Raw genomic sequence first — 26,328 nt, 5'->3', positions numbered from 1 at the left:
CTCCTCATGTCATAATATTTATGGAATAACTTCAGGAAGTCCTGTGAATCAAAAGTCATTTGCCATTAACTTTTCTTAAATTGTTTTTATTTTGAAAAACATCAAAGCTAAGAAAAAGAGAATACATATGAGCTTCATTGTGTTCAGGAATTAATGCTTTACAATATTCACTTTATTCCCTATGTGTGTGCTATGTGTGCAGATTGCTTATGTGCATACAATTGCTGTGCATGGGTATGTGTAGCTATGTGGGTGCATTTGCACATGCATGTCTTTGCACATGGGCTTATGTGTTCTGTGCATCCATGTGCATGTTCATATGCTAGTGTGTACATATATTTGTGCTGTATACACGCATACATATGCATATACCATGTGTTTACCAGAACCACCTGCAAGTTAGTTGTAGATTGAATTGGGCTCAAATGATCCTGTGTAGCCAAGTAAAGGTCACGAATCTTGGGCATTTAAGTGGATGGAACAGGATGTCCTAACACGGAATCTGTCTCCTGATCCCTATAACTGACTCAGTGATGTCCTTCACACCTTCTTTAAGCCCCATTCAGGATCCAGCCTTCATTACACTTACTCATCTTCTCTGGGTCCCCTTTAAGCTACAGCGTCACAGTTGGAGAGCCTCACCAAGGCTGGGAGGTTCCCCTCCTGTTGCCTGGTCTCCAGGCCCTGAACTTAGCTCCTGTGTTCTCATTGCTTGGTGTGGACCCAACTTGGATGGGGTCAGTGCCTCTTTCCTCAGAGTCCCCACGCCCATTCAGGAGGGTTTATGCTCTCCAAACTCAGCATTGGGGTTCGGAATTTGGCAACCCCCACTAGGTCTCCTTTGTGTGAGACCCCGTGCTTTTGAAAGAGCAAGCACTGCATCCTGTGGGGCAGGAGCTCAGACCTTGGTTCTCCCCTCGGATGGCTTCTGAGCCCCAACCTCTCCCTCCTGTTCTCCCCTCACAGGCAGCATGGTGCACACTCTGGGCATCTGCCCTGGTGCTCAAAGTTGCTTGACTGGGAGCAAGTCAGTCCTCCTACACATGCAGCTGTGAAGCAGGACCTGGAGTGTGGGGCTCTCGGCTGCCCTGAATATGCTCCACCTGGAACCAGGCCACAGGATGGATGGACCAGCTCTCACCGCCTGGACTGTGTGGAACTCCTGCCCCAGCTTCCAGTGGGCTACCTCCTGCTGGGAGCCCAGTAAGCTGGAATCAGGCTACTTCTGGTCTGTCCTTGCAGATTAGGCTGCACTATAGGGAGCTTTCAGTTGACCCCTGGATACTGCCCATCACGTGGCTAGAGAAATTGGTAACGTCTTTGTTTTGCATGTTGAAATTTTTATGATAGAAAGATTTTGTTCAGTTTCCTAATGTAGGTGAAGTGTGGAGTCCAGTTTAATTTATTCTACATGACATGTACATCCTATTTCCTGCACCAGGGTGAGCCTCCTGTCCAGAGATGAGAGACCTGCATGTGTGTGACCTGTGCCTCCTAGGAGAGCAGCCCTGAGCTAGTTTACACCTGGCAAGTTCTGTCTATACTTGTAAAGTTTAGACCTGAGCACATGCTATTTAGACCTGACTGTGTTCTCTGTACACTGTACCTTGGAGAACTGGGTGGAGACCTGGCCTGACTCCTGAAGCATCAGGGGGGGACATGGAGATCTGGATGGGGACCTGGCCTGGCCTCCATCCTAGAAAGCTTCATGCCTGCATCTAAATGTCAGTGCTTAGACATTCGGGGTCTGGAGTTGAGGTGGGCTTGTGTGTGTAACAGCCTCTGCTCTGAGTGTGGTTACATGGCCCTTCCAGGGGTCGGGGCTGTGGGAGGGGCCTTACCCGGCAAGGTTCACCTTCCCTAGGGCTCATGGAGACTCCTCAGGTGCGCTAGCTCCTAATTATTCCAATTCAACAGCATGCACAGGGCGAGGAAAGAGCCAGGTTTATCTGGTGAATTGATTGCTGAGCACGTAGATCCCGTCTTAAGGCCGATGGGCATCAGGTGAGGTTGCTGCTGTGATCCCCTTCCGGTTGCTATCCCAACTTGCGGAGTCCGGACTGGCCCTCCTCTTTCAGCCCTACTGTCCCGTGAACCTTCTCAGCACCGCAGCAAGAAAGGAAAGGGCTGAACCTGCCAGAACCAAGGTAGTGTGTTCAACTTTAGCATGAAAACTTTAAAAACAATGAAAACCACACAGAACCAGAGTGAAAAAAGCAGGAGTAGGGCTTCTCTGGGATTAGTGTGGGGAGAGGAGATGGATCCTGCGCTTGTTTCTACAGTCCCAGGAGGCCTAGGGACCCAGTTCATTTCCACATGGGGGACCCACCCAGCACAGCTGTGGTGTCCTGACCAAGTGGACATGTGACCTTAGGTGTGGGGTCTGGGGAGGTGGGTCACACTGGAGAGTATGAATGTGTGACCCCAGATGGGGGTCTGGGAGGTGGGGTTACCCTGGAGAGTGGATGTGTGACCCCAGGTGTGGAGTCAAGGGAGGTGGGGTTACACTGGTTAGTGTGGACATGTAACCTCAGGTGTGGGCCTGGGGAGGTGGAGTCACCCCATCTGTGTGTGCCAGGCTCACATGCAGAGGGAGACCCTGTATCTGCTCTTTGCCTGCAGCGTGTCTTGACCTTTTTATGATTTCCAACATCTGAGTTGTATTGCCCTGATTAACCTGTGGGGCATTTTCTTAATCTTGTCAAGTTCATATGAGGATGAGTACCTTGGAGCAGTTGCTGCTCTGGCTTCTGTTGAGTGACAACCCTTTGTGGCATCACATTAATATCCTAGCCTATCATATATCATATCTAATCCATGAGGGTCATTGCTGTCTGGGTTCCCCTGGACAGAGCTCAGGTAGCACAGACTAGACCCCCTAAGAATGGTCCCCCATGTGCCCTGGGATGGTACCAAGTTGGTCCCCAAAGTGGGGGCGGTGTCTGGGCCTTGGACATTGTGATAAAGGAGAGTTGAATTGGAATCTTAATTAACAAAATATCATTTATAAAATTTATTTTAAGTGAAATAAACACACATCACACACCTTTACCATCATCACAATTTTAAGTGCATGATTCCAAGGCATCAGGTAGTACATTCACTTTGAGGTGGAGCCATCACCACTATTCCAGAACTTTTCATCTCATAAACCCCAAAGTCCATAACCTTGAAAGTCTCATTCCCCACCCCCTCCCACAGCCCCAGCCCTGCTGTCCACTTCCCTGCATGAGTTGTCCACCCCAGGGTCCCCATTTGAGTAGAATCCTATCATGTTTGCCAATGGGCCATTTTGGAAGAGCCACCTTTCAGTCTGAATCTCGGCCTGTTTGTATCTGAAGACCCTGCATTTAGGGACAGGGTGTCAGGGGCACAGATGAGCCAGGACCTGATCAGTCACCTGTGGGGCCCTCTGGTCCCATCTCTTGGGCCGGGCCTCATCTGTGTCATCGTCACCACTGTCCCTGCTGGTGCTCCTGGGATGCTGGTGTCTGAATGAGATTCCTCTGATGTCCTTGCTCCCCTCCCCTCTTCCTACCAACTGCTTGCTGGATAGTCTCAGCTCCTGTGGCAGGAAGAACCCTGCAGGGCAGACCCCCAGAAATGGGATGAAGTTCCAAGAGCATGGGGCCGCACAGGACACAGTGCTGGGGCCACACTTGGGCCATGCTTGGGACACCTCATCACCAACAAGAATGTTCCCCAGATCTCACTCAGGAGAGCGTGGTCAGTGGTCTGGGACCCCAGAGGCCCCATTCCTGTCCTGGGGCTTGGAGAACAAGTCTGCCATGGGCTCCAGATTCACCAACATCTCAGCCAGTCTATGCCACCTCCCTCTCTCCTGTCTTTGAATGCAGGAAAATGACTTCTACTGATCATTGTCCACAATATAGGCCTGATCCTGTTGATCTTAGGGTTCTTTAAATTAGGTGTCCTGGGATAGCAGCTATTTTTAGGCCTAAAGAAGGGATAGTTCATGAGTGTAAAACACTTTCAGATGAAACTAGTATTTGATGACTATACTACTCGGTTGTTGAGTTCTATTAGTCATAATTCTCCTAGTTTTAGGTCTGATGTGGGGATTATAAGAGGAGTCACAATTAAAATCTTCATAATCTGTGTATTCTTAGCTTCAGTATCATTGATGGCCCATAATTTTTCTGGTTAGGGAAGAGTTATTTATTTCATGTATCATGTAAAGGATTTATAGCGATGACAGGGCAATTAAGGTTAGAATTATGTTGGGTCACTTTCCTATACAATAGAAGTTGAAGAAACAAGATAAATCAACTCTACTTTGATTTTTAAAATTCAGAATGGGAGTTCCCGTCATGGCTCAGTGGAAGCGAATCTAACTAGTACCCATGAGGACTTGGGTTGAATCCCTGGCCTTGCTCAGTGAGTTAAAGATCCAGCATTTCTGTGAGCTGTGGTATAGGTCACAGACATGGCTCGGATCCTGTACTGCTGTGGCTGTGGTGTGAGCCAGCACCCATAGCGCTGATTCGACCCCTAGCCTGGGAACCTCCATATGCTGCATGTGCAGCCCTAAAAAGACCAAAAAAAAAAAAAAATCAGAATGATAGTTGGTAAATCGTTCAAAATGTCTCTATTTGTGCATCTAATGTATGTGTGTATGAGTCAATTTAGTTGCCAGTATTCATGAAATAATGTAGAGGGCTAGAGAACTTACTCTAAAAATGGTTATTATTGTGTGATCATGAAAATGGAAAAGTTCTTTCATAAGGTGATGTTGCATCTCAAGAGCCTAGCTGAAATGGAGATACCATAACCATAGTGATATACAAGAGTTTTACCTATGATTTAACTTTCACAAAGTTACATCACTTTTTATTGTTATCTCATTTACTAAGAAAGACACAATTGTTATGGTGTTGGCTTGAAAGCGGTTGAAGAAGGTTTGAGTCCTTCCCCATTTTAAATTTACACAGGTAGGATCATCACACGTAGGTATGGTGGAGAGCATCTCGGTAACCATTCTAGGTTAGTAGTACTTAGTTCCTCTACTAGGGCTTCTTATTTGGATGCAAACACATCTCAAAATTTGAAGATTATTAGCATTAGTGCTCTTGATGAGATGAATGAGTGTATCGGTGAAAACTTCCATATGGTGTGTGCAGTCAGAGTAATGTAGTGGTTATCCCTGAAAAGCTGGAAAGTGCTGTGTGAAGAAAATCCTATTTACTGCTACAAATATAATCATGAAGTGAATTTTTTCTCATTTGAAGTGTCTAACCTGAGAATAGGGGAAATCCATACATGAGGCCTCCTATGAGAGTAAACTGTTCCCACTCACATTACGCAATGAAAATACACTACTACCAGCTATGTACCATGGAAGATGATGTCCAAGGATGGATTAGCTAAGAAGATTCCTGTCAAATCACCCACTGTAAAAAGAAAAATAGGGGGAAGGATCAAGATGTCGGAGGAGTAAGACGCCATGCTCAACTTTTCCCACAAATCCATCAAAAACACACATCTACATGTAAAACGATTGGCACAGAACATCTACTGAATGTTGGCAAAAGAACTTAAACCTCCAAAAAGGGCGAGAAACTCTTGACATAACTGAGTAGAATAAAAGAAAAAAAGAGAGAGAAAAGGAATCATGACAGGACTAGCATTCCTGAGAGGGAGCTGTGAAGGAGAAAAGGAACCCACATTCTGAGAAGCCACCCAACTGGTGGAAAGATCAGCTGAGTCAGAGGGACCTCAGAGTCACTGAGAAAAGCTCAGCAGTTGGACTGAGGAGGGCAAAGTAGAGCGAGAACCACAGAGATCATCTGCATCATCGCCCAGGACACCACAGACTGAGATGCCGGGGCCATGGCTGGGCGCTGAGACTCAGGTCCGGAGGTAAGTTCCAGGGAGAGGACTAGGGTTGGCTGTGTGGGGAGAGCCTGAGGGGCTACGGAGCGGTGTGTCGTTGGCAGGTGAGTGGTGTTCTACTGGCTGGGAGTGGAGCGCTATGGCAGAGGGAACCCAAGAGACAGTCTGGGCCAGCAGGAGAAGCAAGGTGCCATTGCTGGGGAGGATGAGATGAGGAGTGGTGGACTTCCATAGGAATCTCCCTGAATTTGCAGTCCCTCAGAGGGCAGGGCACCTCTGGTGCAGGCTATGGGTGGTGAGAAGCCAATAACTCAGGCTATAGGAGACAAGGCATTTCGTGTGCAAGCTACAGGTGGCCAGACACCTCTCATCTGGGCTAAGGGCAATGGGGGTGGGCTAAGTGCAAAATGGTGTCTCCTGCGGTATCTATAGGCTGTGGTTGTCTCCAAGACCTAAGGGGAAGCATGGCCTGCAACCACCGGGGGCTTGTGAGTGGGCTCCACCTGTGGCCCCAGTCACCTCAGGGGTCCAAAAAAAAAAGTCACTGCAATTGAGCACCACCTGTTGTTGCCTTACTGTTGCCTTACTCCCCTGGGAACACACCTCCCCTACTGCTGTTTCCAGATGCTTAATCACCATCCCTTCCCAGAAACCTGCAACTAGGAGCAGCTTGTGCAGCACCTCCTATGGGAGCTAAGCAGGACGAGGTGCTTCTTAAATGGTCTACAGGAGGCGGGGGCAAACCAACGCAGTTATCTCTGGCTCCAGAGGTGGGAGTGGCCCACTCCCACTAGTGGTCTGTGAAGAGGCACCACTTGCAGCTCCAGTCACCTCAAGGGCACCACAGAGGAGGGCATTGTGACCAAACACCACATGTTTGGTGTTCTCTCACCCCTGGGAACACACAGGCCCTGCTGCTGCCACTGCTGAATGCTTTGGGCAGTACCCACATGCCTGATCTCTGTCACTTCCCAGGATCCTGTAACTAGGAGCAGTCTGTGCAATACCTCTTGTGTGGACTAAACAGGACAGGGTGCTTCTTGCATAGTCTACAGGTGTCAGGGAAAACCACTGCAGTTATCACTGACTCCAGAGGTGGGCATGGCCCTCTACCACTAGGGGTCCCTGAAAAGACACCACTTGTGGCCATAAATCACCTTAGAGGAGGACATTGTGGTCAAACACTACCTGTTATTGCTCTCAATACCCTGGGAACTCACACACCCTGCTGCTGCCAGTGCCAAATTCTCTGGGCACCTTGTAAACCTGCCTAAGGCCCACTACCACTTCCCAGGGCCCTGCAACTAGGAGTAACCTGTGCCACCATCCTGCAGGTCCTTGCTGCTGCTAAGATCCCAGCAACCAGGCACTGACTACTAGTCCTCCTCATTGCCTCCTTCTCCCTGGAAACACACTGAGCACCCTGGGGATAACAGCCTGTTCACATTGAAGAAAGAGACAGCAAATATCCAAACTCCCATGCCAAAAATAAATACTAACCCTGCACAAGATACAAAAGGGTGTTCTTGCATAGAAGTAACCCACTAAGACTTTAGCCTCCCTAAACTCACAGAAAAAGAAAACATAAGCAAGATGAAGAAGCTCAGGAACCATTCCCAGTTAAAAGAGCAGGAGAATTCACCTGAAGCAACAGACAGTGAAACAGACCTCCGCAGTCTGATGGACACTGAGTTCGAAAGGGAGATAATGGAGTTCCCATCATGGCTCAGTGGTTAGTGAAACCTAGTAACCATGAGGTTGTGGGTTCAATACCTGGCCTCACTCAGTGGGTTAAAGACCCAGCATTGCCATGAGCTGTGGTGTAGTTTGCAAACACAGTTCAGATCCTGTGTTGCTGTGGCTGTGAAATAGGCCAGCAGCTACAGCTCTGATTCGACCCCTGGCCTAGAAACTTCCATATGCCACAGGTGGGGCCCTAAAAAAGACAAAAAAAGGGACAAAAAGGAGATGGTGAAAATACTGAAGGAACTAAAGCTGAACATCAAGGAATTAAGAGTGACTATGAACAGTAATGCAGATTCCTTTAGAAAGGAACAAGAAAATGTAAGGAGGAATATCGAAAAACTAGAAAAATTAATTTGCAGAGATGCAAAATGAGCTAAAGGCATTAGAGAGCAGGATGAATAATGCAGAGGAATGCATTAGTGATTTGGAAGACAGAATAATGGAAGTCACCCAATCAGAACAGTAGACAGAAAACCAAATGAAAAAACATGAAAGCAATATAAGAGCTCTATGGGATAAGATAAAGCAGGCCAATCTATGAATAATAGGAATTCCTGAAGGAGAAGAAAAAGAAAAGGGGATTGAAAATATATTTGAAGAAATTATGTCTGAAAACTTTCCAAATCTTAAGGAAGCTGATATCAAGATACAGGAAGCACAGAGGGCCCCAAACAAGTGGAACCCAAATAGGCCCACACCAAGACATAGTATAATAAAAATGGCAAACGTTAGAGAGAGGATTCTGAAGGCAGCAAGAGAAAAGCAAAGCATTAATTATACAGGAACCCCCCCCCATAAGGCTATCAGTTGATTTCTCTACAGAAACACTACAGGCTAGAAGGGAGTGGCAAGATATGTTCAAAGTCCTGAAGGGAAAAAATTTTCAAGCTGGAATACTTTATCCAGCAAATATATCATTTAAAATAGAAGGGGAAATAAAGAATTTCTCCAACAAACAAAAGCTAAAAGAGTACAGCAATACTAAACCCTTTCTAAAAGAAATACTGAAAGGGCTTCTTGAAATAAAAAAAAAAAAAAAGAAGAAGAAGAAGAAGTAAGAAGAAATAGGATGGAGGAAACCACAATTGAAAAGCAATCACTTAAATAAGCCAGCATACACATCTAAACATGAAGATGCTAAAACAAAAAAACAAACAAAAAAAAACTTCAAAAAATACAATGTGGGGAAGGAAAGTTAAGAAAATATAGATTCTTTTTTTTTTATTTTAACGAAGTTTTTGAGCCTATATGACTATCAGATGAACGCAAGCAGATACAAGAAGGGGTTAAAATACTTCAAAAGTAGGGCAACTACAAATCACAACCTAACATTACAACCACAAAAACTAAAAAGAAAAGTACACGAGCAGAAAATAAATAGACATCATCCAACCAAAGAAAGGAAGAACGTGAAACCTAGAATCAACTGGAAAACAAGGTTTAAAATGGCAACAAAAATTCATATTTATCAATAATTACCTTAAACGTCAATGGACAGAATGCTCCAATCAAAAGACACAGAGGGCCAGATTGGATACAAAAGCAAAAACCTATAATCTGCTGTCTACAAGAGACTCACCTTAGGGCAAGGGACACAGATAGATTGAAAGTGAGGGGATGGGAAAAGATATTTCATGCCAATGGACAGGCCAGGAAAGCAGGAGTTGCAATCCTCATATCAGACAAGGTAGACTTTGAAATGAAGGCCCTAAAGAAAGACAAAGATGGATACTAGGTAATGGCGAAAGGATCCATTCAAGAAGAGGATATTACAATCATCAATATATATGCCCCTAATATAGGAGCCCCCAGATACACACAACAAATACTAACAGACATAAAAGGAGAAATTGATGGGAACACAATCATAGTAGGAGACTGCAATGCCCCAGTCCCATCAATGGACAGATCCTCTAGACAGAAAATCAGTAAGGAAACAGAGATCCTAAATGACACAATAGAAAAGTTAGACCTAAGTGACATTTTCAGGACATCACATCCACAAAAGTCAGAATATACATTCTTCTCAAGTGCGCATGGAACATTCTCAAGGATCGATCACATACTGAGGCACAAAACTACCCTCAACAAATTTGAGAGTATAGAAATTATTTCAAGTATCTCCTCTGACCACAATGGCATGAAACTAGAAATCAACCACAGGAAAAGAAATGAAAAAAAAAAAAAAACAAACAACAAAAAAACTAACTACATGGAGACTAAACAGCATGCCACTAAAAAAACCAATGGGTCAATGAGGAAATCAAGAAGGAAATTAAAAAATACCTCGAGACAAATGATAGTGAAGACACAACCACTCAAAATCTATGGGATGCCACAAAAGCAGTGCTTAGAGGGAAGTTCATAGTGATGGAGGCCTTCCTCAAAAAAGAAGAGAAATCTCAAATCGACAACTTAAACCACCACCTAAACGAATGAGAAAAAGAAGAACAAACAAAACCTAAAGTCAGCAGAGGGAAGGAAATCATAAGGATCAGAGAGGAAATCAATAGACTAGAGATTCAAAAAACAATAGAAAAAAAAATCAATAAAACCAAGAGCTGGTTCCTTGAAACGATAAACAAAATTGACATACCTTTGGCCAGACTCACCAAGAAGAGGGGAGAAAAAAATCCAAATAAATAAAATCAGAAATATGAAAAAGGAGATATCACAATGGATACTGCAGAAATGCAACAAACCGTAAGCAAATATCATGAACAAGTTTATGCCAACAAATCTGACAACCTAGAAGAAATGGATGACTTTCCAGAGACTTACAGCCTGCCAAAACTGAATCAAGAAGAAGTGGATCAACTGAACAGACCGATCCCCATCACCAGAAATGAAATTGAATACGTCATAAAAACACTCCCTACAAATAAAAGCCCAGGACCAGATGGCTTCACAGGCGAATTCTACCAAACCTACAAAGAGTATTGTATACCCACCCTCCTTAAGCTTTTCCAAAAGGCTGAAGAAGAAGGAACACTTGCAAAGACGTTCTATGAAGCCACCATCACCCTAATACCAAAACCAGACAAAGATACCACCAAAAAAGAAAACCATAGGCCAATATCTTTGATGAATATAGACACAAAAATTCTCAACAAAATTTTAGCCAACCGAATGCAACAACATGTAAAAGAGATCATACACCACGACCAAATGGGATTCATCCCGGGTGCACAAGGATGGTTCAACAAAGGCAAATCAATCAACCCTCATACACCACATTAACAAAAGAAAAGGCCCAAACCACATGACCACCTCAATAGATGCAGAAAAAGCATCTGACAAAGTCCAACATCCATTCACGATAACAAAAACTCTTACCAAACTGGGTATAGAGGGAACATACCTTAACATAATAAAAGTCATCCATGACAAACCCACAGCAAATATAATACTCAATGGAGAAAAGCGGAAAGCCTTCCCACTAAGATCTGGAACAAGACAAGGATGCCCACTCTCACCACTGTTATTCAACATAGTATCGGAAGTCCTAGCCACAGCAATCAGACAAACAAAAGAAATAAAAGGCATCCAGATAGGAAGAGAAGAGGTAAAACCGTCACAGTATGCAGATGACATGATACTATATATAGAAAACCCTTGGACTCAACCCAAAAACTACTCAAACTGATCAACAAATTCAGCAAAGTAGTAGGACATAATAAGATTGACAGTCAGAAATCAGTCACATTTCTGTATACTAACAATGCACTATTGGAAAAGAAATACAAATATATAATACCTTCTAAAACTGTGCCCCACAAAAATCCAATACCTGGGAATAAACCTGGCCAAGGAGGTGAAAGGCTTACATGCTGAGAACTATAAAACACTAATCAAGGAAATTAAAGAGGATGCAAAGAAATGGAAAGATATTCCATGCTCCTGGGTGGGAAAAATTAATATTGTAAAAATAGCCATACTACCCAAAGCAATCTACAGAGTCAAAGCAATCCGTATCAAATCACCCATGACATTTATCATGGAACTAGAACAAACAATCCCCAAATTTATATGGACCCACAAAAGAGCCAGAATTGCCAAAGCAATCCTGAGGAACAAAAACCAAGCAGGAGGCATCACTCTCTCAGACTTCAGGCAATATTACAAAGCTACAGTTGTCAAGACAGTGTGGCACTGGTACCAAAACAGACATACAGACCAATGGAACAGAACAGAGAACCCAGAAATTAACCCAGACACCTATGGTCAATTAATCTTCGACAAAGGAGGCAAGAATATAAAATGGGAAAAAGACCATCTTTTCAGCAAGTGGTGCTGGGAAAATGGGACAGTCCTGTGTAAATCCATGAAACTGGAACACGCCCTCACACCATGCACAAAAATAAACTCAAAGTGGCTTAAAGACTTAGACATAAGACAAGACACCATTAAACTCCTACAAGAGAACACAGGCAAAACATTCTCTGACATCAGTCATACAAATGCTTTCTCAGGTCTGCCTCCCAAAGCAACAGAAATCAAAGCAAAAATAAACCAGTGGGACCTAATCAAACTGACAAGCTTTTGCACAGCCAAGGAAACCATAAAAAAAAAGACAATTTACAGAATGGGAGAACATAATTTAAAATGATGCAACTGACAAGGACTTAATCTCTAAAATATACAAACAACTTATACCACTCAACAGCAAAAAAGCCAACAACCCAGCGGAAAAGGGGGCAAAAGACCTGAAGAGACATTTCTCCAAAGATAGACAGATGGCCAATAGACACATGAAAAAATGCTCAAGATCACTAATTATTAGAGAAATGCCAGTCAAAACTACCCACGAGAGACCCCCTCACACCAGTCAGAATGGCCATCATGAATAAGTCCACACTTAACAAATGCTGGAGGGGGTGTGGAGAAAAGGAAACCCTCCTGCACTCTTGGTGGGAATGTAAATTGGCACAACCACGATGGAAAACAGTATGGAGGCACCTTAGAAAACTCTGTATAGAACTACCATATGACCCAGCAATCCCACTCTCAGGCATATATCCGGACAAAACTTTCCTTGAAAAAGACATATGCACCCCTTTGTTCACCGTGGCACTATTCACAATAGCCAAGACATGGATACGACCTAAATGTCCATCAGCAGATGAATGGATTAAGAAGACATGGTATATATACACAACGGAATACTACTCAGCCATAAAAAGGAACAAACTAATGCCATTTGCAGCAACATGGATGGAACTAGAGACTCTCATACTAAGTGAAGTCAGAAAGAGAAAGACAAATACCATATGATCTCACTTATACCTGGAATCTAATATATAGCCCTTTCCACCAAAAAGGAACTCATGGACTTGGAGAACAAACTTGTGGTTGCCAAGGGGGAGGTGGAGGGAGCGGGATGGATTGGGAACTTGGGGTTCATAGATGCAGATTATTGCCTTTGCAATGGAGAAGCAATGAGATCCTGCTGTATAGCACTGGGAACTCTATCTAGTCACTTGTGGTGGAGCATCATCATGTGAGAAGAATCTCTACATGTATGTGTAACTGAGTCACCTTGCTGTACAGTAGAAAAATGACAGAACACTGTAAACCAGGTGTAATGAAAAAAGCACAAATCATTATATAAAATAATTTTTAACCAACATCAGCCCTATATATATGAGTTTTCTCTATCTTTACCACACCAGGCATCCTAACAAAAACATAAGATATATGTTTATCAAGGGTTGCTTTGATGAAGTTAATAATTGAAGCTTAAAACCTATTATTAGAATCAAAGTAATTGAACGTACCCTTGAGAATTTTACATTCTTCATGCCACCACATCAAACACATTCCACAGTAAGTAAGATGTCAGGCCCATACCCCAAGAATATTGGTTTATATTCTTCCACTAATAATAAACCCTATTGTTAATTTTTTTTACTTTGCCCTTTTTTAAAAAAATAATTTTATTGGATTCAGTTGACTTACAATGTTGTGTTAGTTTCAAGTGTATAGCAAAGTGAATCAGTCATACATATATCCATTCTTTTTTCCCATATGGGCTATTACAAACTATCAAGTAGATTTTCCTATGCTATACAGTAGGTTCTTATTAATCATTTATTTTGTACAGTATGTTATCCCCTTCTCCTAATTCTTCCCTCCTCCAACAGTTTCACCTATGATCACCTTAAGATTGGTTTTGAAATCTGTGTTTGTTTCTGCTTTTTAAATAAGTTCTTTTGTATAATTTTTATTAGATTCCATATACAATTAATATTGTATTTGTATTTCTGTGTATGACTTCACGCAGTATGATAATCTCTAGTTCCACCCATGTTGCTGCAAATGGCATGATTTCATTCTTTTTTATGGCTGAGTAATATTCCATTGTATATATAAGTGCCATATCATTTTTATCCATTCCTCAAATTAAAAACAAAAATAAACCAAAGGGACCTCACTAAACTTAAGAAGACAGACTGATGGCCAAAAACCCATGAAAAATTGCTCAACATCCCTAATTATTAAACCCATTGTTTTTACCATCATTCTACTGACCATAATCTCAGGTACCACAGTTTTAGTGACAAGCTCCCACTGGTTAATGTTATCCCCTTTCTAACAAATAAATATTAACCCCAAATTTGTAGAAGCAGCCAACAAATATTTTCTAAAACAAACCACTGCATCAATACTACTTATAATGGATATTATTATTAATCCAATATATTTCAGTCAATGAACAATCACAGAAATCTAATCCAATGTCATCCACTATCATAACAATAGTCCTTGTCACAAAATTAGAACTTTCCCATTTTACTTCTGAATGTCTGTAGTAACACAAAGCATTCTGTGAATAGCAGGCTTGATTCTATTGATATGACAAACTTGTACCCCTATCAGTTTCATACCAAATTTCACCATCCTTCACCCTAAACATACTATTAATCATAGCTATATTATGAATCATAATTGGAGGCTGAGGGGGACGCAGCTATAAAAATTATAGCCTGCTCGTCAACTGCCCATATAGGATGATTAACAGCTGTTATGATGCATAATCCAAACAAAACAATCCTAAATGTGCTAATTTATATCATAATAACACTATCTTCTTACTATTTGTGGCCAGCTCATGTACACTATCATTATCACAAATATGAGATAAAAGTTTCCATCACAATCCTTATCCTCACCATTATAATATTAGGTCTCCAACTATGATCAAGATTTTTACTCAAATGAATATTGGAGAAAAATGATAACATTCAACCAACACTAATAGCCATCAGAGCACTACCCAATATTTATTTCTACATGAAGCTAACACAAGCCACAGTGCTAACTATATTCTCTTCAATAAGCAGCATAAAAACAACAATTCGAACATACAAAACAAATAACTTTCCCTACTAATCATAATATCCACACTATGACTACTCATAACACCCATTGCTATTAGTTCTGGACTAGGAATTTAGGTTAGTTTAGACCAAGAACTTTCAAAACCCAAAGCAAATATAATTCACTTAATTCCTGAAAATAAGGATGGCAAGACTCTAGCCTGCATCAATTGAATGCAAATAAAATCCTTACTAGATTGATCCACCTCATGAAATTTTAGTTAACAGGTAAAATACTCTAGTCAACTTCAATCTATTTCTCCCACCTTCAAGGAAAACAAACAAATAATTCTGCACAGGCAGAATTGACACTGCTGCTTTGAATTTGTTATTTAATTTTCTGATTGAACACAGGGCTTGGCAAAAAGAGGACTTAATTTCTTTCTTTAGACTTCTAGTCTAATGCTAGATTAGTCATTTTACCTGTGTTTATAAAATGCTGATTATTTTCAACAAAACACAATGGCATTGCACTTTATTTTTATTTTTTGCATTTTAGGGCCACACCCATGAGGTAGGGAAGATCCCAGTCTAGGGGTCGAATCGGAGCTGCAGTTGCCAGCTACAGCCACAGCAGTGTGGGATTCGAACTGTGTCTGCAACCTGCACCACAGTGCATGGCAACACCGGATCCTTTACCCACAAGGACTGAGCAAAGCCAGGGATCAAACCTGCATCCTCATGGATACTAGTCGGGTTCATTACTGCTAAGCATTGATGGGAACTCCAGAAACTTTAAATTTACTATTTGATGCCTGAGCAGAAATAGTAGGCAGCACCTGAAGTCCATTAATCCTTGCTGAGCTATGCTAACCTGGAGCGCTACTTGGAGATGACTGAATCTATAATACTAGGATGACAGCCCCTGCATTGTAATAATTCTCTTTATAGCTGTACCCATTATGACTAGAGGATTTAGAAACTGATTGTCCCACTCGTAACTGGGGCACCTGATACAGCATTTCCCTGAATAAATACTATAAGCTTTTGACTACTTTCCCCATTATTCTTACTCCTACTTGGCTCATCAACAGTAGAAGCTAGTGCTGCTACCAGTTGAAGCGTAGTCCATCTCTAGCCAGCACCCTGGCCCACTCAGGGGCCTCTGTTGATCTAGTAATTTTCTCCTTATGTTCAATTCTTGGTGCTATTAATTTTATTACCATACTCTTTAATATAAAACCAACAGGCGTATGCCAATACCAAACACCACAATTTGCTTGTTATAGCCATATTACTATAATTATCACTCAGTCCCAGGAGCTTGGATGATCATACTATTAACAGATAGCAATCCAAATGCGACTTTCTTTGACCTTGAAGGAGGAGACCCATTCCTATACCCACACATTTTGATTCTTTGGTCACGCTGAAGACTATATTTGTAGCCTACCAGGGTTTGAAGTAATCTTACATGTCATTATCTACTATTGAGGACAAAGAGCCTTTCAGATGTGTGGGGAATGAGTCATGTCCATTGGCTCCTGAAGATTTATCATGTGGGCCCATCATATACTTACAGTTGGGATAATGTCCACCCATGAACTTCCTTAACATCAGCCAACAATTGTTTCTATCGCTATAGGAGTAAAGGTGTTTAGCTAATTAGCAAATCTTCATGGAGGTAATAATACAAAATGTCCCACGATATTATGAGCTTAAGGCTTTTTCTTTTTTTTTATTGATTTGTGCTTTTTTCATTACACCTGGTTTACAGTGTTCTGTCATTTTTCTACTGTACAGCAAGGTGACTCAGTTACACATACATGTAGAGATTCTTCTCACATGATGATGCTCCACCACAAGTGACTAGATAGATTTCCCAGTGCTATACAGCAGGATCTCATTGCTTCTCCATTGCAAAGGCAATAATCTGCATCTATGAACCCCAAGTTCCCAATCCATCCCGCTCCCTCCACCTCCCCCTTGGCAACCACAAGTTTGTTCTCCAAGTCCATGAGTTCCTTTTTGGTGGAAAGGGCTATATATTAGATTCCAGGTATAAGTGAGATCATATGGTATTTGTCTTTCTCTTTCTGACTTCACTTAGTATGAGAGTCTCTAGTTCCATCCATGTTGCTGCAAATGGCATTAGTTTGTTCCTTTTTATGGCTGAGTAGTATTCCGTTGTGTATATATACCATGTCTTCTTAATCCATTCATCTGCTGATGGACATTTAGGTCGTATCCATGTCTTGGCTATTGTGAATAGTGCCACGGTGAACAAAGGGGTGCATATGTCTTTTTCAAGGAAAGTTTTGTCCGGATATATGCCTGAGAGTGGGATTGCTGGGTCATATGGTAGTTCTATACAGAGTTTTCTAAGGTGCCTCCATACTGTTTTCCATCGTGGTTGTGCCAATTTACATTCCCACCAAGAGTGCAGGAGGGTTTCCTTTTCTCCACACCCCCTCCAGCATTTGTTAAGTGTGGACTTATTCATGATGGCCATTCTGACTGGTGTGAGGGGGTCTCTCGTGGGTAGTTTTGACTGGCATTTCTCTAATAATTAGTGATCTTGAGCATTTTTTCATGTGTCTATTGGCCATCTGTCTATCTTTGGAGAAATGTCTCTTCAGGTCTTTTGCCCCCTTTTCCGCTGGGTTGTTGGCTTTTTTGCTGTTGAGTGGTATAAGTTGTTTGTATATTTTAGAGATTAAGTCCTTGTCAGTTGCATCATTTTAAATTATGTTCTCCCATTCTGTAAATTGTCTTTTTTTTTATGGTTTCCTTGGCTGTGCAAAAGCTTGTCAGTTTGATTAGGTCCCACTGGTTTATTTTTGCTTTGATTTCTGTTGCTTTGGGAGGCAGACCTGAGAAAGCATTTGTATGACTGATGTCAGAGAATGTTTTGCCTGTGTTCTCTTGTAGGAGTTTAATGGTGTCTTGTCTTATGTCTAAGTCTTTAAGCCACTTTGAGTTTATTTTTGTGCATGGTGTGAGGGCGTGTTCCAGTTTCATGGATTTACACAGGACTGTCCCATTTTCCCAGCACCACTTGCTGAAAAGATGGTCTTTTTCCCATTTTATATTCTTGCCTCCTTTGTCGAAGATTAATTGACCATAGGTGTCTGGGTTAATTTCTGGGTTCTCTGTTCTGTTCCATTGGTCTGTATGTCTGTTTTGGTACCAGTGCCACACTGTCTTGACAACTGTAGCTTTGTAATATTGCCTGAAGTCTGAGAGAGTGATGCCTCCTGCTTGGTTTTTGTTCCTCAGGATTGCTTTGGCAATTCTGGCTCTTTTGTGGGTCCATATAAATTTGGGGATTGTTTGTTCTAGTTCCATGATAAATGTCATGGGTGATTTGATACGGATTGCTTTGACTCTGTAGATTGCTTTGGGTAGTATGGCTATTTTTACAATATTAATTTTTCCCACCCAGGAGCATGGAATATCTTTCCATTTCTTTGCATCCTCTTTAATTTCCTTGATTAGTGTTTTATAGTTCTCAGCATGTAAGCCTTTCACCTCCTTGGCCAGGTTTATTCCCAGGTATTGGATTTTTGTGGGGCACAGTTTTAGAAGGTATTATATATTTGTATTTCTTTTCCAATAGTGCATTGTTAGTATACAGAAATGTGACTGATTTCTGACTGTCAATCTTATTATGTCCTACTACTTTGCTGAATTTGTTGATCAGTTTGAGTAGTTTTTGGGTTGAGTCCAAGGGTTTTCTATATATAGTATCATGTCATCTGCATACTGTGACGGTTTTACCTCTTCTCTTCCTATCTGGATGCCTTTTATTTCTTTTGTTTGTCTGATTGCTGTGGCTAGGACTTCCGATACTATGTTGAATAACAGTGGTGAGAGTGGGCATCCTTGTCTTGTTCCAGATCTTAGTGGGAAGGCTTTCCGCTTTTCTCCATTGAGTATTATATTTGCTGTGGGTTTGTCATGGATGACTTTTATTATGTTAAGGTATGTTCCCTCTATACCCAGTTTGGTAAGAGTTTTTGTTATCGTGAATGGATGTTGGACTTTGTCAGATGCTTTTTCTGCATCTATTGAGGTGGTCATGTGGTTTGGGCCTTTTCTTTTGTTAATGTGGTGTATGAGGGTTGATTGATTTGCCTTTGTTGAACCATCCTTGTGCACCCGGGATGAATCCCATTTGGTCGTGGTGTATGATCTCTTTTACATGTTGTTGCATTCGGTTGGCTAAAATTTTGTTGAGAATTTTTGTGTCTATATTCATCAAAGATATTGGCCTATGGTTTTCTTTTTTGGTGGTATCTTTGTCTGGTTTTGGTATTAGGGTGATGGTGGCTTCATAGAACGTCTTTGCAAGTGTTCCTTCTTCTTCAGCCTTTTGGAAAAGCTTAAGGAGGGTGGGTATACAATACTCTTTGTAGGTTTGGTAGAATTCGCCTGTGAAGCCATCTGGTCCTGGGCTTTTATTTGTAGGGAGTGTTTTTATGACGTATTCAATTTCATTTCTGGTGATGGGGATCGGTCTGTTCAGTTGATCCACTTCTTCTTGATTCAGTTTTGGCAGGCTGTAAGTCTCTGGAAAGTCATCCATTTCTTCTAGGTTGTCAGATTTGTTGGCATAAACTTGTTCATGATATTTGCTTACGGTTTGTTGCATTTCTGCAGTATCCATTGTGATATCTCCTTTTTCATATTTCTGATTTTATTTATTTGGATTTTTTTCTCCCCTCTTCTTGGTGAGTCTGGCCAAAGGTATGTCAATTTTGTTTATCGTTTCAAGGAACCAGCTCTTGGTTTTATTGATTTTTTTTTCTATTGTTTTTTGAATCTCTAGTCTATTGATTTCCTCTCTGATCCTTATGATTTCCTTCCCTCTGCTGACTTTAGGTTTTGTTTGTTCTTCTTTTTCTCATTCGTTTAGGTGGTGGTTTAAGTTGTCGATTTGAGATTTCTCTTCTTTTTTGAGGAAGGCCTCCATCACTATGAACTTCCCTCTAAGCACTGCTTTTGTGGCATCCCATAGATTTTGAGTGGTTGTGTCTTCACTATCATTTGTCTCGAGGTATTTTTTAATTTCCTTCTTGATTTCCTCATTGACCCATTGGTTTTTTTAGTGGCATGTTGTTTAGTCTCCATGTAGTTAGTTTTTTTGTTGTTTGTTTTTTTTTTTTTTTTCATTTCTTTTCCTGTGGTTGATTTCTAGTTTCATGCCATTGTGGTCAGAGGAGATACTTGAAATAATTTCTATACTCTCAAATTTGTTGAGGGTAGTTTTGTGCCTCAGTATGTGATCGATCCTTGAGAATGTTCCATGCGCACTTGAGAAGAATGTATATTCTGACTTTTGTGGATGTGATGTCCTGAAAATGTCACTTAGGTCTAACTTTTCTATTGTGTCATTTAGGATCTCTGTTTCCTTACTGATTTTCTGTCTAGAGGATCTGTCCATTGATGGGACTGGGGCATTGCAGTCTCCTACTATGATTGTGTTCCCATCAATTTCTCCTTTTATGTCTGTTAGTATTTGTTGTGTGTATCTGGGGGCTCCTATATTAGGGGCATATATATTGATGATTGTAATATCCTCTTCTTGAATGGATCCTTTCGCCATTACCTAGTATCCATCTTTGTCTTTCTTTAGGGCCTTCATTTCAAAGTCTACCTTGTCTGATATGAGGATTGCAACTCCTGCTTTCCTGGCCTGTCCATTGGCATGAAATATCTTTTCCCATCCCCTCACTTTCAATCTATCTGTGTCCCTTGCCCTAAGGTGAGTCTCTTGTAGACAGCAGATTATAGGTTTTTGCTTTTGTATCCAATCTGGCCCTCTGTGTCTTTTGATTGGAGCATTCTGTCCATTGACGTTTAAGGTAATTATTGATAAATATGAATTTTTGTTGCCATTTTAAACCTTGTTTTCCAGTTGATTCTAGGTTTCACGTTCTTCCTTTCTTTGGTTGGATGATGTCTATTTATTTTCTGCTCGTGTACTTTTCTTTTTAGTTTTTGTGGTTGTAATGTTAGGTTGTGATTTGTAGTTGCCCTACTTTTGAAGTATTTTAACCCCTTCTTGTATCTGCTTGCGTTCATCTGATAGTCATATAGGCTCAAAAACTTCGTTAAAATAAAAAAAAAAGAATCTATATTTTCTTAACTTTCCTTCCCCACATTGTATTTTTTGAAGTTTTTTTTTGTTTGTTTTTTTGTTTTAGCATCTTCATGTTTAGATGTGTATGCTGGCTTATTTAAGTGATTGCTTTTCAATTGTGGTTTCCTCCATCCTATTTCTTCTTACTTCTTCTTCTTCTTCTTTTTTTTTTTTTTATTTCAAGAAGCCCTTTCAGTATTTCTTTTAGAAAGGGTTTAGTATTGCTGTACTCTTTTAGCTTTTGTTTGTTGGAGAAATTCTTTATTTCCCCTTCTATTTTAAATGATATATTTGCTGGATAAAGTATTCCAGCTTGAAAATTTTTTCCCTTCAGGACTTTGAACATATCTTGCCACTCCCTTCTAGCCTGTAGTGTTTCTGTAGAGAAATCAACTGATAGCCTTATGGGGGGGGGTTCCTGTATAATTAATGCTTTGCTTTTCTCTTGCTGCCTTCAGAATCCTCTCTCTAACGTTTGCCATTTTTATTATACTATGTCTTGGTGTGGGCCTATTTGGGTTCCACTTGTTTGGGGCCCTCTGTGCTTCCTGTATCTTGATATCAGCTTCCTTAAGATTTGGAAAGTTTTCAGACATAATTTCTTCAAATATATTTTCAATCCCCTTTTCTTTTTCTTCTCCTTCAGGAATTCCTATTATTCATAGATTGGCCTGCTTTATCTTATCCCATAGAGCTCTTATATTGCTTTCATGTTTTTTCATTTGGTTTTCTGTCTACTGTTCTGATTGGGTGACTTCCATTATTCTGTCTTCCAAATCACTAATGCATTCCTCTGCATTATTCATCCTGCTCTCTAATGCCTTTAGCTCATTTTGCATCTCTGCAAATTAATTTTTCTAGTTTTTCGATATTCCTCCTTACATTTTCTTGTTCCTTTCTAAAGGAATCTGCATTACTGTTCATAGTCACTCTTAATTCCTTGATGTTCAGCTTTAGTTCCTTCAGTATTTTCACCATCTCCTTTTTGTCCCTTTTTTTGTCTTTTTTAGGGCCCCACCTGTGGCATATGGAAGTTTCTAGGCCAGGGGTCGAATCAGAGCTGTAGCTGCTGGCCTATTTCACAGCCACAGCAACACAGGATCTGAACTGTGTTTGCAAACTACACCACAGCTCATGGCAATGCTGGGTCTTTAACCCACTGAGTGAGGCCAGGTATTGAACCCACAACCTCATGGTTACTAGGTTTCACTAACCACTGAGCCATGATGGGAACTCCATTATCTCCCTTTCGAACTCAGTGTCCATCAGACTGCGGAGGTCTGTTTCACTGTCTGTTGCTTCAGGTGAATTCTCCTGCTCTTTTAACTGGGAATGGTTCCTGAGCTTCTTCATCTTGCTTATGTTTTCTTTTTCTGTGAGTTTAGGGAGGCTAAAGTCTTAGTGGGTTACTTCTATGCAAGAACACCCTTTTGTATCTTGTGCAGGGTTAGTATTTATTTTTGGCATGGGAGTTTGGATATTTGCTGTCTCTTTCTTCAATGTGAACAGGCTGTTATCCCCAGGGTGCTCAGTGTGTTTCCAGGGAGAAGGAGGCAATGAGGAGGACTAGTAGTCAGTGCCTGGTTGCTGGGATCTTAGCAGCAGCAAGGACCTGCAGGATGGTGGCACAGGTTACTCCTAGTTGCAGGGCCCTGGGAAGTGGTAGTGGGCCTTAGGCAGGTTTACAAGGTGCCCAGAGAATTTGGCACTGGCAGCAGCAGGGTGTGTGAGTTCCCAGGGTATTGAGAGCAATAACAGGTAGTGTTTGACCACAATGTCCTCCTCTAAGGTGATTTATGGCCACAAGTGGTGTCTTTTCAGGGACCCCTAGTGGTAGAGGGCCATGCCCACCTCTGGAGTCAGTGATAACTGCAGTGGTTTTCCCTGACACCTGTAGACTATGCAAGAAGCACCCTGTCCTGTTTAGTCCACACAAGAGGTATTGCACAGACTGCTCCTAGTTACAGGATCCTGGGAAGTGACAGAGATCAGGCATGTGGGTACTGCCCAAAGCATTCAGCAGTGGCAGCAGCAGGGCCTGTGTGTTCCCAGGGGTGAGAGAACACCAAACATGTGGTGTTTGGTCACAATGCCCTCCTCTGTGGTGCCCTTGAGGTGACTGGAGCTGCAAGTGGTGCCTCTTCACAGACCACTAGTGGGAGTGGGCCACTCCCACCTCTGGAGCCAGAGATAACTGCGTTGGTTTGCCCCCGCCTCCTGTAGACCATTTAAGAAGCACCTCGTCCTGCTTAGCTCCCACAGGAGGTGCTGCACAAGCTGCTCCTAGTTGCAGGTTCCTGGGAAGGGACATTGATCAAGCATCTGGGCACTGCCCAGAGAGTTTGGCAGTGGCAGCAGCAGGGCCGGTATGCTCCCAGGGGAGCAAGGGCAGCAACAGGTGGTGTTCCATCACAATGTCCTTCTCTGTAGTGCCCTCTGAGGTGGTTGGGGCTGCAAAGGATTTTTGTTCAGGTATCCCCAGTGATGGTGGGCCATGCCTACCTCTGGAGTCAGGACTTACTGCGGTGGTTTGCCCCTGCCACCTGCAAACCAAGCAAGAAGCACCCTGCCCACTTAGCCCACGCAGAAGGTGCTGTTCCATCTGCCCCCAGTTGTAGAGTCTTGGGAAGGGACAGTGATAAAGTGTCTGGGAGCTGCCCAGAGCATTTGGCAGTGGCAGCTGCAAGGCAGGTTTGTTCCCAGGGGAGTGGGAGCAATAGCGTATGATGCTTGGTTGCAGTGCCCCCCCCTTTTTTTGCCTACCCCTGAGGTGACTGGGGCTGCAGGTGGAGCCCACTCATGGACCCGCAGTGGTGGCAGGCCACGCCTCTCTCTGGCTTCCAAGGTGACCACCGTGGTCTGTCCCTGTGGCCTGTAGATCATGCAAAAAGCACTATGTCGCACTTAGCCCTCTGATGCCCTTAGCCCATACAAGAGATGTCTGGCCACCAGTAGCCTGCACAATAAGCACCCAGTCTCCCGTAAACCAAGCAAGAGGCTTCTCGCCACCTGTAGCCTGCACCAGAGCTGCCCCACCCTCTGAGAGCCCACTGACATGCACACGCTGGGGTGCAGGGAGCTTCCTATGGCAACCCTCTCCTCTTCCTCTTGCCTCCTGCACAACAATGGCACCTTGCCTGTCCTGCAGGCCCAGACTTTCTCCTGGGTTCCCTCTGCTGTGGAGTTCCACTCCCCAGCCCATAGCACACTGCTCCCCCGCCTGTGGCGCACTGCTCCTTAGCCTCTTGATCTGGCTCCACACAGCCAGCCCCAGTCCTCTCCCCAGGACTGACCTCCGGAGCCTAAGTCTCAGTGCCCAGCTCTCACTCTGTGCAGCTATCACTCTGCTTTGCCCTCCTCGGTCCAGCTGCTGCGCTTTTCTCGGTGTTGGGCTTTTCTCGGTGTTGCGCTTTTCTCAACGACTTTGAGGTCCCTCTGTCTCGGCTGATCTTTCCATCAGTTAGGTGGCTTCCCAGGGTGTGGGTTCTTTCCTATTTCACAACTCCCTCTCAGGAATGCTAGTTCCGTCCTGATTCCTTTTCTCTCTCTCTCTTTTTTTCTTTTGTTCTACCCAGTTATGTCAAGAGTTTCTGCCCCCTTTTGCAAGTTTAAGTTCTTCTGCCAGCATTCAGTAGATGTTCTGTGTGAATCGTTTTACTTGTAGATGTGGGTTTTTTTTTTTTTTGATGTGTTTATGGGAGAAGGTGAGCCCGACCTCTTACTCCTCTGCCATCTTGCTCCTCCCCCTGGTTAAAAAATTTTATAAGAGATATGTAAGTTAATCATATTGAAATTATGGGTAGATACTCATTTTTAGGTTTTATTGGAATAGAGTTGACTTACAATGTTGTGTTAGTTTAGGTACACCACAAAGTGAATCAAATATATATAGATATAGATTACAAACGATTGCATAGATTTTCCTGAGCTATATAGTAGGTTCCCATTAATCATCTATTCTATACAGCAGTGTGTTTAAACCCATAGAAAGGAGATTGTTAGGAGTGTTTTAATGATGACATTGGCTATGTATAATTTTGGCATGTAGGGACTGTGAAAATCTTCTAAAAATAGGATGGTTATGAAAATATTTATTAATAATGCTTTTGACATACTCCGCTAGAAAGAACAGGGTGAGAGCAGGGCCTGCTATGTTTACTAGGCTGAAGATGAATACATGTTTTGATTCTCCTTCTGTTAAATCAAATGGGGCTCCACTGGTTTCTGCTGGAGTAGAGATAAAACAAATTCTGGCTAGGGGTCAGGAGGGGGAAAACAGTCACAGGTGTTCTTGTGTGATAATTGGGAGTGTAAATGGGAGTTCCCGTCGTGGTGCATTGGAAACAAATCCAACTAGGAACCATGAGGTCATAGGTTCGATCCCTGGCCTTGCTCAGTGGGTTGAGAATCCAGTGTTGCCATGAGCTATTGTGTAAGTTGGCTCGGATCTGGCATTGCTGTGGCTGTGGTGGAGGCTGGCAGCTGTAGCTCTGATTAGACTCCTAGTCTGGGAACCTCCCTATGCCATGGGTGCGGCCCTATAAAGCAAAAAAAAATAGAAAGAAAGAAAGTGTAAATGATCTATTTATCGGTGGGAATGATAAGGGAATTGCTAATGTTAGTTCATAAAAAATTGTCTGTGCTACTGACCATAGAGCTCCGATTAATGAGTTATTTTGAATATGAAGTTCATCCAGAGCAGGGGATGGGCTAAATGGCTAGGCTCGATATAGCTAATATTAATAGTACATCTAGGCTTATATTAGTGGATAAGGCATGGGAAGAGGAATTCATAATGTGACAGCCCAGGTTAAGGCTAGCACAGGTGCAATAATAAACATATATTGATGAGATTGATTGTCATATGGTTCTTTAATAAATAATTTGACTGTATCAGCAATGGGTTGTAACAATCCATAGAGGCTGACGATGTTTGGCCCTTTCTGGATTTGTATAAAGCCTAGGATTTTCCATTCAGTTAATGTGAGGAATGTTATGGTGAGTAAAATTGGGATTACCCAATGATAAAAGTGAAAGAGTGTTGATTATAAACATATTCTTAGGAAGAGGACTTGAACCAACTGTGGATAAAGGTTTACATTTTATGTGATTATCAGGCTCTGCCACCCTCACAAACCCTTCTGTGGTAGGGGTTATGTATAAATTACTTGAATGTAAATTATATAATTTAGTTTGAAGACACTTTGTAAAGCAGGCCTTATTTCTCTTGTCCTTTTATGCTGAGAGAAATCTGTAATAGATAGA

At 42.2% G+C, this 26,328-nt stretch overlaps 1 long non-coding RNA gene across 1 annotated transcript in view; it reads left to right on the top strand.

The window, feature by feature from the left end:
• Positions 1–1,453: 1,453 nt before the first annotated feature.
• Positions 1,454–26,328, top strand: part of LOC110256734 (uncharacterized) — a 70,993-nt gene continuing 46,118 nt past the window's right edge. The window contains exons 1-2 of the long non-coding RNA XR_014826222.1: positions 1,454–1,527; positions 1,918–2,147. This is a non-coding gene — a long non-coding RNA (uncharacterized LOC110256734). The remainder of the gene's footprint in view (positions 1,528–1,917; positions 2,148–26,328) is intronic.

Source organism: Sus scrofa, chromosome 14 (assembly GCF_054392235.1).
Source record: "Sus scrofa isolate SSC_HxYL_T2T_F1_AM1 chromosome 14, Sscrofa_HxYL_maternal_Yorkshire_Landrace_v2.0, whole genome shotgun sequence".
Classification (NCBI taxonomy): domain Eukaryota; kingdom Metazoa; phylum Chordata; class Mammalia; order Artiodactyla; family Suidae; genus Sus; species Sus scrofa.
This window is presented reverse-complemented; position numbering and strand designations above follow the sequence as displayed.